We start from the raw sequence: 16,298 nt of genomic DNA, 5'->3' as shown, positions 1-16,298 counted from the left end.
TTGATTTTCAATTGAGGTAAGAATGAAAGTTTTAAAAGTAAAAAAATGACCATAAATGGAATAGTCTGGGAAAAAAGGCTGGTGTGTTCCTGTGGCGAAAAGGAAGGGGAGCTTTGAGGGCAAGCAGGAACGGAATCACAGAATGGCCAGGGTTGGAAAGGACCTCAAAGATCATGAATCTCCAACCCCTTGCCACATGCAGGGCCACCAACCTCCCCATTTAATGCTAGACCAGGCTGCCTAGGGCCCCATCCAACCTGGCCTTGAACACCTCCAGGGACGGGGCATCCACAACCTCTCTGGGCAGCCTGTTCCAGCACCTCACCACTCTCTGTGTAAAGAATTTCCCCCTGATGTCCAACCTCAATCTCCCCTCCCTCAACTTAAAACCTTTTCCCCTTGTCCTGCAGTTATCAACCCTTTCAAAGAGTTTATTCCCCTCCTCTTGGTAGGTATTGAAAGGCTGCCTTTACGTATTGAAAGGCTGCAATGAGGTCCCCCTGCAGCCTTCTTTTCTCCAGGCTGAAACTATCAGTTGATATGTATTGCTCTGATGAACAAAAGGCAAAACATCATGAGGAGACCTGAAGAAAAGTTTTAGAGTTTTGCTGACATCTTATGAGAGATACTAAAGTGTCAATGAAATTCATCCAGAATTAAGGACAGAATTACTAATTTGCCACAGAGAAAATTAAGAAACACATATGACTGCAGGAGAATGTACTTTGCTGTAGACAAGCAATTTCTCTGTTCCTTTCATCTTAAAATAATATTTTCCTATGACTTCTGCAGACAGTTCTGTTTTAAGATGACTGTAATCAAATTGTTCCTTTAGAGGCCATGAAAGAACTACTCTCAGATGCACAGATAAGTCAGTTGTATTCTGTTTATTCCTTTTTCTGTTAATTCCTTTGAGGTAGTACAAATTAGCCCCTGGAGATCATATAGTTTTTTTTAAATACATCTGTACCTTAAAGGAATAGTGGGAATAAGCCAGCTTACCTTGCTCATGAATTCAGCTTTAAAAAGACTGTGCAAGGCTTGGGGCTGCAGCTCAAATGGGCAGAGGAAGATTTCCAAGGGCTTTCCCTTCTTCTGCAGCACAGGACATCTTTATGCCTTTTACCATGCAATCACTTGTCCTAAGAAGCATTAGCAGCATTTCTTCCACTCTGCCAGCCAACTGTTTCATCTCCTCCTGATTTCAGTCAATATAAATAAATATTTGGTTTTATTAGCATAGTAACTTAGTCTCGTGGATTGGAGCTCAGACTAAGCTTTCTAGCCCACGAGGTCTGGAGTTCTTTGAAACACTGTTCCTTTTGTATTTTGCAGCTTTTTATTTTGCTGAAAATAGCTATATGTAAGTGGCTGCAACTGAGTAAAGTCACTGGTAATTAGCATTTATTCTATGTTTGCATTGAAAATACTTAAGCCTATCTTTCAGCAATGATAGTTTGGATCATAAAATTCTAATTCCAGACTGGCCTTGCCACTGTAGCAGACTCTGAGTAACACAAGGTAGGGTGGGGAGATGCGGAAGGAAAGCGTCTGTAGCTCCCTATAAGAGTAACCTGGCTTAGGGCTAGGGGAGCAGCTGCCACATAGTTAATGTCCTCACAGATGTCTTATTTTTAAAAGAAGATAAAAAATGACTTGAGCCTGCTTTCTAAGTCTTGGAGAAGGGCATGTGGAAAATTTAATGGGAAACCCACTGTTTCCAGGAGGCTGGTAGATCACAGAAGTCCTTGAGGAGGTTTTGAGACAACAGAGCTGTGGTTATAGGAAGAATGTTCTATTAATGTTTCTATTTGAGTATGCCATAGAATTCCTTACATTTCTTGTAGGAGAGAGTTCAATCTCCTTCTCAAGTAACTCCACTTAGACCTTTGAGCTTTCAGTTAGCTTCAGTCTGAGGCAAGAGAGCGGATAGATTTTCATTGCTTTATTTCCACCTTCAGACACCAAAATTTGAGTTGTACAAGGCTCAAAGCTGATGTAAGCTGAACTACTGGCTCATGGTCTCTGGTAGGGCTGTAATAGGCACCCAAACAGTGACTGAAGGATGAAGACTAGTGACTTGTTTTTTCAAGGTCACTTTTCCATAGATTCCAGTAAAAATACTTTAAAGAAGAAGTAAATGCACAGTGAATAATTTTATGTCATTGAAATGCCATAAAAGATAGACTTTGCTGAACCCATCTGAGATGTCCTGGAAAAAATTGGAAAAGTGCTTTTTCTCACTGACTTTCAGTTAGTGATTTGAGTATAGCTATAGCTGAATCTTGAAGAATAACACAATAGAAGTGGTGGAGAGAAAAAAGGGAATTTCTGCAGCAGATTTTTTTGTGAGATCGCATTGTTTAAGGGAGTGTTAGAAAGTCCGAAAGAGGCTAATACAATCATCCATTATTGTTAAAACACATGGCTATTTATGTACTGCTTTTGTAAATTTATGTCAATTTTTTGTCAATTTGTTGATTTTTTTTTTTTTTTTTTCCTCTGCATGACAGCAAACCAAACAGTCACTTACAAGGACATTCACTTTACTTTCACACTAGACGGAATAAAAAAGAGACAGCTGTGTCAAAAAGATGAGCAAGATAAGCAAAATAATTTATCTTTTAAAAAATAACATAGAAATTTATGACTGTTTGTCCTTTTGGTTTCAAAATATTATTGAAGATTATACAAATTGTGTTGTTTTCAGTTCAGTGTTTAGTTAAATGGAGGTATTATTCAGTAAATCAAGTAAGAGTGACCAAATAAAAGTTTATTCTGACAAGAAAAACTCATTAAAAAAAAAAAGGTATTCTAATAGTTTCTCAATTTTCTTTAGATTAAACAGAGTTCAAATCTTTTCCAAGGCTAATATGTGGTGCTGCTAAGCTCAAATTCTGGGAGCATTTGAACTGAAAGAGAAACCTGTATACAAGCCTATCTATATAAAGAGTATTGGCAAGGAAATATTGTGCTATATAAATAAATAATGTATTGTCTATTTGTCAGCGAGTGACTGACCTCAGAACCTGGACTTTACGGGGTATAGCTGACAACACCTTAAATCCTTCTGCTCTGGAAGGAATACTTGAAACTTGCAAAGAAGATTTGAAAGATCTATCCTGTTCTGTCACTATCTCATGAGACTAGTTGTAGGTTCTGTTTTTAGGTTGAAGGTATTGTCCTGAAAGACTTGTCTCATTCTTAGTAATACTTATTTAAGTTTAATACTTATTTAGTATCAGTTTAATACTTACTTAGTATTAGTATTAGTTATTTAGTATTAGTATACTAGTATTTATTTAGTATTAGTTTAATACTTATTTAATACTTATTTTGGTATTGTTGGAGAGGTGAAGACAGTCAAGTTTTTTACATCTTGGCCCCACTGGGTCTAAATGATCTTTACTGTCTATTCCAACCCAAGCCATTCCATGATTCTAAATTAGTTTAAACAGTAATATGTAAGTCCAAAGTTTCGATGTGGAATATATATCCTGAAAAGCCCTTATTGCTGCTCAGAAAGTCCTGTGGTGAAAACGGATGCAGATGCCAGACACATCTGGGGTTTTTTTTAGGCAATTTTGGGATAAGTTATTGCCAAATGATTAGGAACTTCTTGGGAAGAGGAAAGAGATCAAGGAGAATCTGTGTTATCTAATGGAAGCAGCCAAATGAATTAAATAAAAGGAACAAAATCTGATGATGGAATAGTATTTGGGGTACTACAGATATTTTTAGAATTCCTGGTAAAGTACAATACAAGAACTGTCACTTCTGTATACAAAAAACCACAAATTTTTCTAGAACTATAAATGTTTCTAATAATTGAATGGAGATTAAAACCTAAAACAGGCCTGAATATAATTTATTAGATGGGCTTATGTTCCATGCCAACTGGCGAATGTGTAGAATATGCTACTTATGTTCAGAATGACACTGAATTCATCTCTCTATGCCTTTTGTTGCTAGAACTGTGAACTTGTTTATGCAGTACATCTCTCAACATTTTGGTTTAGACAGTTTCGTTCATGTGTCAAATCAGTATTACCAATGGTGCATGCTCAGGGTTACTTAGGAAGTTTCCTCCAGAAAAAAAAAAAAAAAAGCTGTATTGCTCTTTTAGCACTAGTGGTACGTTTATTATGCTGAACTATACATCTGTTTTGTCTGCCTTTATTCTTAGGTATTTACAGTTAGCTTGGAATTAAAGTAATACTCCAATACTACAATTAAAAAAAAAAAAAAAAAAAAAAAAAAATTGTGTTTGCCACAACTTGCTAACTTGCTCTTCAGCTCATAGGGTCTTCTTTAGCGAGATAAAATAAATAAATAAACCTAAACTTAATGTAATGACATAACTGAGAAGAATATGCCAAAATAACTGAAGTACAGACTACCATTTCTGATGATTTTCTATTGATAACAATCAGTCATTTACTCCAAATAAATAGGCATATTTATTGAAGAGTCAATTAACTAATTTCTCTCTCTCTTTCTCTCTCTCTTCTGTCCTTCGTTCATCCTATTTTTGCCATTCTCTTTTAGTATTAATGTGCAGAACAGCAAGATTTTTTTGTAAGTACAAAAATAGTGGCCTAGGAAATCAGTGTATATACTCTCAGAGGTTAAATAGGCAAGCCTATAAATCTTACTGAAAATCTGGAAAATATAAAAGGCTGTCATAGCTTTTTTTTTTTTTTCCAGAGGAGATATGCTGGAGAGAAGTCAAAGAACAGTATGACTATTAAGATTATTGTGACCTTGACCTACTCCATGTTCACAGTGGTGAATTTAGAATGTTTTTGTGCTTATTTGGGTTATATATTTTTCAGCTTTTTTTTTTTTTTTTAAAGAATTATGTATAACATTAATTATCAGAAATTTTACATCCATAGAAAATTGTGTTATCAGTGATAACTATATGGGGAATCTGCACAGAATTTTAGAATTCAGATTTCACCTATCAGTGCTGAAATACTAGAGTATTTGAAGGAAAGCCAGGGACCTTTTTAAAGGATGTAAGAACACCAAGCATGTAGAACAGTAAAGAAAGGAGATCTGAAAATATTGAAACACTGTGTATCTAAAACATACAATATATGTTCAGAAATATTGCTACTTCTTAAGCTGCTCTATAATGCAGTTGTAAGGATGGTAAGTTATCCTCTAAGAATGAAAGAAGAGTATTTTAGAACTGTACTTCTGCCTATTCAGATACTAGAATCAGTCAGACACTCCAGGAACCTTAACCAAGTAAAGGAGAAGAATCTTCATCTTTGACTAGTCCACCAATAATCCTTATTGTGAGATGTTAAAAAATAAATGTAAATTTAGAATGCTGTTAATTGTCTTGAGCTGTTAGGAACTACTACTACTCCTCCTCAAAGAAACAAATCTAAAAATTGTACTACCTATTTCAAGAAAATAGATATCATTTACTGGTTTTTAGAAGTGAAGGTAGCATATGCATTAGAATATCTTTTCGAAAGTCTTGAGAGAGACAGGGATAATCATATAAGGAAAAAAAAAAAACAATTCATTGATAAGACTACGTGAGATGAGGTCTAAATACAGGGCCCTATAATAGTACTGGGTTTTATTTTTTGAAGACTGCAGTCTGCTGTTTACACACGTCTGCATCAGTCACTTGGGAAACTTGTTCAGAAACATAAGGAAGTAATTATTTGAGAAAAGAAAGCAAGTTTAGGGAAGGATTGGGAAAAAAAAAAAAAAAAGAAAACAAGAAAACAAGAAAAAACCAACCCCCACAATTCAAGATATTGTAGAAGTCTCTCCAGTCAGTGATACTGGTACATTTTAACATTTCATCAAATCCCAAATGGAATCTATCTTAGTAAGAGTAAACCTCAAGTAATGATTTATTTATACACAAAGCATCTTAAGAGCAAGGTGCCTAAAAAAAAAAGCATCCTGTTTATTCAAGGTTGTTGGCAGAAATAATGTCTGTGAGATAATGCTTCCCTCTTTTCTGCATGGAATAGAACCCTGTGGAAATAAACTTAGCTAGTAAGCATTAATTTAGTGATGAGCATTGTTAACTTCTGACAAATTTTACAAGCAGGAAAAATTCCTGATCTTGTTTCATGGATTTACAGTCTTCTGTGAAACTTCAGTACCAGTATCTGCATAAGGTATGCTATAGTAAAGCAGTCTAATTTGTTCTGTATTCCTTACATGTTCAAATCTCAAACATTTGTATGTTTACATCTGTCCTTGCATGAAGGGCAATCCAGTCCATTTTTCAATCAATGACTTTGTCCTCCAATGATTTGCAAAAGGATACAATTAATATATTTTTTTTCTATTTTCATTTACTTTGACAAAAATCTTTCTGACTCCTAGGGTGTCAGAACAATGCATTTTGGGCAATGATACAAACTACTGATTTTCTTACCACTGTCAAAGCATTACAGTCGACTACTCACCAGTGCAGATGGCTCAAAAATAGTTGTTCATTACAAACCCTATATGAAAGCTGTTGTGTCTATTTGTATTAATATGTTCTTGACTTGACAGAAGTTAAGGCCAAGGTAATCTAGAATAAAAATCCTTGTAAAAATTATCACAAATCAGAAATTTTGTGGTCCAGTGGCAGAGTAATTTGACTAATTCTTGAGGGAGATAAACAATTTTTACTCTCTGGACAAAATTATGGACTGCAGGTATATTCTGAATGACAATAATGTAATGTTTTCAAATTTCTATTCTATATTTTACTTATCATCAAGGATATGACGAAACTTAGCAATTTTTCTGCAATTATATATATATGTTATAGGCAAGGTCATAGAAAATAAGGTTGCAAAAACTGTATTTATTACATAATTTTGCTGTAGATTGAATAATCTGTATCAAACTTTTCTAATAGATATTTGCCTAAACTATGACATCAAACAAACTGCATTTTGCCTTTTGTACTGCTCACTCTCAAGTTAGCTAACTGTTAGCTAAACTACTCTGTTCATTTAGAGGTTTTCTGCTTAATACCTGTGTATTGGATTTGTTTACCTGTATTTTTTTTCCGTAAGCTTTATTCATTTTTCTACCTGATGCAGTCAAATTTTGATTTGTTGTATGCAGATTATCCTGGTAATATTTAAACTGTTCTATGGCTGCAGAGGCTGGTGTGTTTGGATAGATAGTTACTGATTTCAAATACACCATTGATTATTTAAAAATCATTCTCAAGTGACATTTCCCTTACATTTTTGTGGTTTCGAAATTATAATTTAGATGCACAGCTGGTATATCCTGAGTCATTAGTGATCTATGTACTGATCTTTCCTATTTTTTATCTTGCCATTCCCAAGAGAGCAGAGAAAAGCATTTCACAATGGGCCAAAAAAACAACTAATTAAAAAGAAATTTTTTAACTTGATCAAATTTGTTGGTAAAGCAACAGTATGTTTATTTAGAAAAGAGAAGTAATAATTAAAATAGATTTTTTAAAATGTATTATTTTTATCCCTTTCACCTTCACCTTGATTTTCCCATTTCAGATGAAATTATGTGTTTACTCTCCTAAGGCATAACTCAGTATAACAGTCACTTTATTTAAGCTGACTTCTGTAAATCCCAGCCAATCTTCCACATCTCATAATTTTCAGGCAGAAATAATTCTGTATGGATGCTTTGTGACACTTCAGCTCTTGCTGAGTTCGATGGTCTGTCCTTTGATGTTGGTGGGGTGTTGTTACTGAGTTCCTACTTTATCTTGCATTTAATGAAGCCAAATTATTTAATGAAGTAAAATTACATTAGTCTATTACTTCAGATATTCATCTCAAACACATTTAATTTAAAGGTGAAGGAGCATCAAATTTGCTTTCATAAATAGTTTTTTATAGAAAGTACTTTTCATAAATACTTTCTTAACAATACTTACATAAAACATTAAGTATTATTAAGACATACTTTCTTTTATTCCTCAATTAATATATTAATTGTCAACACCACATGGACATTAGAAATTTGCATCCAGTTGCTATTTCTTTTGATCTCGAAGAATAACACTGTGCCAAATATAACTAAAAAACTTAAGTTGTACTGTTGTAGTAAAAATCTTTCTTTTATAAGGACCAACTATACTAATCAAAATATTCATTCAAGAATGATTTTTTAATGCATTACCAGTATATAAGGTTCTTTACCTTCAATTAAAGTATTAAAATAAAATATAGAATAGGAGTTATAGGCAATGATTTTAAGTAAAATAAAGCTGCTTTTTCTAAACAACAAGACAGTGTAGGTTTCTGTCTGCTGGATAAGCCTGGATATATTTTTCTCTTCTTTGCCCACTACAGAGAAAGTGCTGATAAGTTTCAAACAACAATAAACTAGGAAATGCCCCAGAGCTTCTCCCCCACAAAATAGAAGAAAACCCAGCTCAAAAATAACAAAAAAAGTCTTCACAAAAATAAGTATATCTTACCCATCGTTTTCTTGAAAATATTAAAATCTCTGTAATGTAATCTGTTTAACCTCTGCAACTCCAGCTGAAACAGAGAACAAATGGTTCTTTTCCCAGAAACGAACTTACTTGCATGCAGTAAGATTTATTTAAAGGAACCGCACTTCTCACTGGAAATTAATCCTGGTACTTTATCTTATACCATTGCTTTTCTTTTACTCACCACAATGGGTATTATATAGAAAAATCTAAGCAGCAGTAGTCTGTGCCTCTCCTTTCTTATTTTGCTGTGCTGTTGCTCTCCAATTAGCTGTAGCTATGCAGTCCTGCAGACAGTGTGACAGGAACTCTCTTACCTTGACAGCAAGTACAGATGCAGCTTTTGCACTTGCAGCCTGCCTTACGCTAGTAACACCCTCACTCCTTCCGGTCATTCATTCCAGGGGAGGAATGACACCAGCATTTCTGAGCTGTTCTTGTGTTTTCTCCCAGAGCACTCGGGGAAAGCAGACTTCGTGATCTCCATGCTAACTACTAGCCTGCCTGCTGCCAGTTCTTCCTACTTCTGCCAGTGATGACATTCAGCTTGCTCCTCCACACAGAATACAGCACTGATTCCTCATTATGTAAGGCAGTCTAGGTCAAGTGTAGGAGAGACACTGCTGGCCTGAGCAAGCTAGTGGATTGTTTCCTCAGCTTCATGCTTCATGGGGTCTGGATGCTGGATCCTGATCTTTGCTACATCTTCTTGGGTAAATGTTTTTGCATGATTTAAATGGTTACTGTGCTATTTTTCTATGCAGATAACTGTCAGCCATTCTGTGAATTGCAGAAAGAATTGCTAGGTGAAATCAGCTCTGTCAGCATGATTAAATTATCAGACTAGCTCTTCTAGCTTTAAGACACTTTACAAATGAATAAATCATAAACTGGATTTGTTTAACAAACATATTTTCTAACCGTATGGGGATTATTGTTGATTTGACTGATTAAGCAGTGAATTAAATCCATTTGCCTGAGCGTGGTGTTGGGATGCATTATTGGATATAGCTATTAGCTCTGAGAGGTTTACTGCAGTTCTTGGCTATTGCTTTGTTTTACCCTTTAAAGTACAAATACTCTTCTTTTATTAGACAAAACATAAAGAAGCAAAAAAAGAAAAAAAAAAAAAAAACCAACAACTCTAATTATCTTTTGGAGGAAGCAATTATATCCAGGATTCTATTACCTATTTACTGCTTTAATGCATGAATCAGTGTGCTTATAAAATATCTAAGGTGAATACTGCAGATAAAATTACATTAGGTGGCTGCTCTGCAGAATGCCTTAACAGTATCTTAGCTAGATTTGCATTAGAGTGTTGCCTTTTCACAGGTACCATGTAGAATTCAAAGATTTTTAATATATTTATTCACAATTGAAAACTAGTCTGTAATAATGTGTAGAACAGATTTTTCACCAAATGAATTACACATACAGAGGACTGTCAGGTGCTGTAAAGTGTGATTATACTCGAATGCAGCAGAAGAGGCCCTGGAAAGTAACAGCATAGCACTGATGCTGCAGTATCATGTGGGGAATTTCAACAAGGCAAGCTTCTAGCTAAGGAAAATTAGCATTTAATAGATTATAATTTATTTGAAAGAGTAATGAGAAAACTCACGTTTATATGCAGTACCTTGGACAGCAACTGCTTTCCTCCCCTGTTCCTGCATCTACTTTATGGCAGTTGGCAATTTGTTATAATTAAATACTACTAATTTAAGATACGTTAAACAAATTCTAAAATACTAAAAATACCTGTGATATACTTTGGTCAGCCTGTATATCATTCAGATTTAGCAGCTTTCTAACAAGACTCCATTTAATGTATTAACATAATTCAACATAAACATCATTATTTTTATGTTAATGGGATTCAAAGCTGAGCATAAAAAATACTAAATTGTTATCTATTGACTATATGGTATTCACAGAATTGTCTTGTAGGTAATCATTAATTCTAGGAATAAATACTAAGGTCTTTTTTTCAAATCAAAATAGGTTTGATTAATTTACTATGTACAAATATAACATTTTGAAGGGAACAATGGAATTTGTTTAAATGCATTCATCTCCCCCCCTCCCCCCCCCCCCCCCCTTCCTTCCCCTCTTCCCTTGGAAACTAGTGGTTCATCACACTGTTCTAGAAATAACTGATAGAATTTCATTTCAACCTTTATTTGTAAGTAATGTAATTCATTCTTTAAAATATTTTACTCATTTAAAAGCTCTTGTTCTCTTCATTTTCTCCTAGTTGTTATGTAGATTTATTTTGTGATTTAGTAGAAACACTAGGCGATTGCCTTTATTAACAACTGTATAAGTGAAGTTATATTGAAGAATATATGACATGCTTTTGATATTCTAAAATCACCTCTCCTGCAATGCAATATATGACATTATAATATTTTATAGACATTATTTTATAGTTCAAAATACAGAAGTATGTTTTGCAAGCAAACTCTCAATATAATACTGTAGTATAGGAGCTTAGAAGAAAACTGCTTGGCACTATGCATTATTGTAATGATATACTTCACATTCTTTGTTTTTTTGCAGTCTGAATTGTTCTAAAAGAGTTGTGCTGTTATATTTAGGTGCACTGTGTTCTGACCAATTTCAAAGAGTGGGTACTTCAGGTATTTTCTTCCTGGCTTAAAGAGTGTTAATAGCCAACAATAATTGAAAACAAGACAAAGTATTAAAAAAAAAAAAAAAAATCTTATTCTTTTTAAGTGTATGGTGATTTTCTGGAAACATTATTTTCTGCACTGTTTTTCATAGCAGAAAAAGCGAAGTACCTCTCAGCACGGAAAACTGCAATAGTTGGAATTGGGAAACAAAAGTGTTAGAAAACAGTGTTTCCTATGTATAATTACATATTATTATATTTGAAGAGAACTTATAAACAGAAGAGGGACTGACTTTTTACACAGTCTACTAGTGAAAGGACGAGGGGAAATGGCTTTAAACAAAAAGAGAAAATATTTAGGTTAGAAGTTAGGAAGAAATTATTTACTCAGAGGGTGGTGAGGCATTGGCATGGAGAATTTGTGTATGTCCCATCCCTGTAGGTGCTCAAGGCTGAGTGCCTGATTTAGTAGTTGGCAACTCTGCCCACATTAGGGGGGATGGAACAAGGTGATCTTTAAGGTCCTTTCCAACCTAAACCATTCTGTGATTTATGCATTACTATGTTTTGTAAGTCACTTTAGGGCAGAGAGATTTAATCTAATTTGTAAAGTACATTATGAATGCACTTATATGCAGAATATGAAGCATATACCAATACCTCCTGCTATTTTCTTGTGGCTTAATAGAATTGTCCAATCCATGGCTACATCAGTATCTTGCTTTTCAGTATATATTCAGTATATTGCTTCACATCTATATATTCAGTATATTGCTTCACACCACAATATACACAATTGAATTTCTGGCAAACTTTTCTCAGCACTTTTATTCACAGTACTGTTTTTTTCTGATCTACAAGGGACTGTCTGTGCTCTCTTCACAGCCCTGGAAATGCCACTAGAACTGAGGAAACCATACAGAAGTATGTGAACTGAATTATTTTAGAATAATGTGTGTAACATACGCAATGGAAATACCAGTTTTTATGGTCCAATGTAAGCAAAATATAGAAGTGTCCATTAGACTTTAGTTTCCATAAATATACTTAATATATTTATATCTCAGATCAAATCTACCCACTTTCACTGAGCTGTTAATATATACATACATATATATATATGTGTATATATATATACATATATATATATATATACATGTATATATATATAGCGATGAAAAAAAATGCTCTTGGTGCTGAGTTGAAAAAGGAAGTCTGGTAAGAACTGTGTTTATCTTATAATAAGATCTAAATTTGAGTCTATAATAATAGAACATATAAGCTTTCCATGTCAGACAGAGCTCTCACAAATTCCAATATTTCACTGCCCCAAAGTGCCAACATTTATTTACACTTAGTAGGTTCTAGTATGTTCTATATGTGACAAAAATCACTTGCTGTAGAAATGGACTATGTTTATCTATTCTGAAGATACCAGCTGGCAGATATGTTCTGTTCCTTCTGCTATCACTTAAGAGACTTTAACACCTGCTTGTCCATGAAGGATCTTGGATGGCTTATTCATTATAGGTTTCGATTCTTTACTCCATTACCCACTGCAGTTTGCAGAATTCATTCCTAGAACTAGAAAGATAATGTGAAGAATTGAGGGAGATTTCTTAATGCATTGATAATTAAATTTTCTTCAGACATTCTCATTTAAGAAAGAAAATATTGCTCTTAGCCCTTTATTAATTGCGTACATAGAATGCATTCTTTTGCATTCTTGCTTTCATGGTTAAACACCTAAGCTAGTGAAAGTTAATGTAAAATATTTCTTCAGATTATAAATAAATCAGCTTTTAAAGTTACACCTAAGTATTATACAATTCAAGAGCCTGATACCAGCTGAGAATAATAAGATTATAGTTCTTTCTACTGTAAGGTCATAGAATTACACTGTGTTTGGGTATTGGGGAAGTGCCTGTGCTCTTCAGCAGCCTATCAGTGGTGACTGCATAAAAGCTGAATTCAGAACTGGTGATCATGGCAGCAGTACTGGAAAACATGTCAAGTCTTTCTAGATCAGTGCTTAGGCACATTTTAAGGAGAGAGTTTGCCTGGTTGTTTATAGCTTGGTCTAGTCCTATGCATACTTTTCACATACTTTTAGCACATCTAAAGTTTGGAGGGGGAGGGAGAGAAAAAGCTGTAGAAAATACTCCCAAACAAAGTCAGTCCCCCACTTTTTTTCTTTTTTTTCTGTTTATGTTAACCTTTTCAAAACCAACAATCTTTCTGTCAAACCTGCTGTTAGAGATGTAGGTTACATACTTTTTTTTTTCCTCAGTATTTGAATATTAGTTCTTGTATGTATGTGTTTTAACTCTTTATTGAATGTCATAAGGTTGCTTTCTTTTAATCACAGTAATACATGTACAGGAAGTATTTTAAAATTTAAGAGATCAACCTTTAGTGTTCTTTCTGGAACTTTTTTTTATCTCTGTTGATAAATTCTTGCAAATTAGGTATTATGCTGCAAGAGTCCAAGTGCTTGTTGTTAAGGGCCAATGATTTCAAGCCACCAATTAGAGTTGGAAAAATTTGCATAATTTAGATTCAAGCAAAATGTAGGAAATCTCATGATGTATGAAAAAAAAAAAAAAAAGGCAGATCAGAAAAATATTGAAATTGCATCTAGGGGATTAAATTCGCTACAACTTCCTGGGAGGGACTGAAATTCAGGTTAACAAGTAAAGTGCCTGTTATGTCACAGATGACAGCCTTGTATTAAAATATTAATTTGGTTTATTTTTTATATCTTTGCTTTCAAAAAATCTATTATGTAATGAAAAGAATGCAGTATTATTTTTGGCCTTTCTTCTGTGCACTTCTCACCTTCCCAGTTACTGCCCAGTTTCCTACTAGGCTGTGCTTATCTTCTTCCAACATGAGTGAAACTGGATTTCAAGTGTTTGCTCATGGCCATCCCAATTCCACCTCCAACCCCCCTCACCCCTTTTTCTTCTGTTTTTCTTACCTTCTTTCTGTCTTTTTTTCTTTTATGTCAAGAAAGCAAAACTAGAAATGCTATCTGATTTAGCTCAAAACTGAGGCTGATCCGGTGCAGCTGCACTTTATTGTATTAGCACTTCCTTTTACTTAGCAGTCTGAATTTAATAAACAGCATTTGTTGTCTAGGTTCCAGATTTGGCTGCTCAGCTGTTATCTGAGAATATTTTGATGTATAGATCTGACACAGCAACTATGTACCAGGCTGCAATTTTGGCAATGTTGTCACTAATACAGTAGTAGATAGAAATATCATATGACTGCAGCGCGAGAACTTTTTCCTTTTTTTTTTCTTTTTTTTTTTTTTTTTCCTGTCTTGAACCCATGACTAAACATGTTGGATCTACCAACAGTAGTCAGGGAGAAGTGTAACACAAGCCAGCATAAACAGCATTTAGTAGTGGCAGGGACTGACCTGGAAAGGTTATTGGTGCTTTTGTAATGGAGTACCCATACCCAAACTATTCCCCTCTCACGTTCCAGAGGCAAATAATTAACAGAAAGGAAATGAAAAAAAATGAGAATTTTTACTCGTTTTACAATGGTTGACGATATTTACTTCTCTGCACAACCCTTGCCCTTTATTTCTTGCCAAAGGAACATGGAACTGTAGATTTTCAGACTCAAATATTACTGTCTTTAAACAAAATTGCTGGTAAAAGTCAATTCGTATCTTTTGCCGGTAGATGGGGCTATCCTTTCAGGGCTTTGTATCTTTTTTTCCCCTCTAATTATTTTTTTTACCCTCATTTCTGTCTCTCTTCACCCTCCACTCATCCCACCTTCTTTCTTTTTTTCTTTTCCTCTTTCTTTCTCTCTCTCTCTCTCTCTCTCTTTTTTAATTTTTTTTATTTTTTTTATTTTTTTTGTCTGCTATTTGGTTGTATTAGGTAATATGGAATGAGCCTCAGAGCAGGAAGCACTGTGGCTTTTTTTTTGTTCATTTTTCCCCCAATGCAAATGCAGTAATTTATGAATCTTGTTAGTCTTTTGGAACTGAAATTCTGGGAAAGTTTATTAGAGAGCATTTTATCACCATTACCTGCTAGGTTTTTATTTTTGTCTTTCTGATAATACATTTGAAATTCCTGTTTTATCTGGTAAGCCAGCAGGATGTTAAATCCTAGACTTTAGTTCATTTATGTTAGCTGTCCTTATGGGGTGTTCCCCCTGACTTTTCTTTCTTTGTGGTTAATGCTAAGAATATAATTAAGGAGAAAATCCAGTTTGGTGGTTTTAAAAATGTTCTAAAAGCTGCAGTCAAGTCTGTTGGCAGCAACATATTCTGCTACAAGTTGCAGTTACAAATTTCATTGTAATTATGTTTTTGGATTTTTGCCAGCTTGGATTTTTGTGGGTTTTTTTCTTCTTTTTTTTTATTATTGTTATTCAGGAGCTATTTAGAAGAAACAGAGGTCATGTTGTTCCTTCATGTGGAAAGCATACTAAGAACTGAAGCAAGCAATGCTATAGTCAAGCTCCAGTGTTGCAGGAGCAACATTCCCATGGAGAAGCTCTGCTTTAAAGACTAAATGCTTTACCCAAGTGGTTGGGGGTTTACTGTAGGTAGAAAAGATCCCCTCCTCTCTTTTTCTGTTTCTCACCCTTTCTTCAGCTTTTATGATCACATATTTTACCAGAAACCCTTATTTTAGATACATTCAGATCAAACCTGGTTGTAATACTACAGGTATAACTCGGTTCATAATCTGAACCGTCTTGCTTTTTCAAACAGCACAAGAAATTGGCCAGGTGGACATCAAGCTCTTTCAGCGTCTTTTCTAAAATGGATTTCTTCTCTGCTCCTTATCTGAGGTATGTGTTTAAAAGTCTCCCAGTGAATTCATTTACTTTGGATTGAGTTGACTGCTCCATCCCTCCTTGGAAAGAGTTGTGGTCATTCATTCTGCAGTATTTGAAAATTGATTGGTGTTTTTTGTCACTGTTGAAAATCTATTCAGTTGCATTTATTTCAGAAATGCTTATTTCATAGTTATGTTGTCTAACGCTTGAGCTGTATTGGCTGATGAGTACTGCATTCTTGAAATGCACCTACTTTTTCCATTATGTTTTTCAAGCTTGACCCATGTGTTATTAAGTACAAAGGAAAAAGATTGTGCTAAAAATGACTCTGAGACTTAATGTGAAACAATAACAGGATGATTGCTGTCAAGGCTG

At 34.4% G+C, this 16,298-nt stretch overlaps 1 protein-coding gene across 5 annotated transcripts in view; it reads left to right on the top strand.

Moving 5' to 3' along the window:
- LOC128076841 (sodium channel protein type 1 subunit alpha-like) overlaps positions 1-16,298 on the top strand; it is a 247,524-nt gene that overhangs the window by 154,228 nt on the left and 76,998 nt on the right. The window contains exons 1-2 of one of the 5 annotated variants that reach the window (XM_052675067.1): positions 8,744-9,186; positions 15,856-15,935. The exons of the other annotated variants lie outside the window; for them this stretch is intronic. The gene's annotated coding sequence lies outside the window, so the exon portion shown is untranslated. Of the gene's footprint in view, positions 1-8,743; positions 9,187-15,855; positions 15,936-16,298 lie in introns of those variants that run through there. 5 annotated transcript variants of the gene reach the window in all.

Source organism: Tympanuchus pallidicinctus, unplaced genomic scaffold, assembly GCF_026119805.1.
Source record: "Tympanuchus pallidicinctus isolate F22 unplaced genomic scaffold, pur_lepc_1.0 scaffold15, whole genome shotgun sequence".
Taxonomy (NCBI): domain Eukaryota; kingdom Metazoa; phylum Chordata; class Aves; order Galliformes; family Phasianidae; genus Tympanuchus; species Tympanuchus pallidicinctus.
Note: the sequence above shows the minus strand (reverse complement) of the source record. Positions and strands in the feature narration are given on the sequence as shown.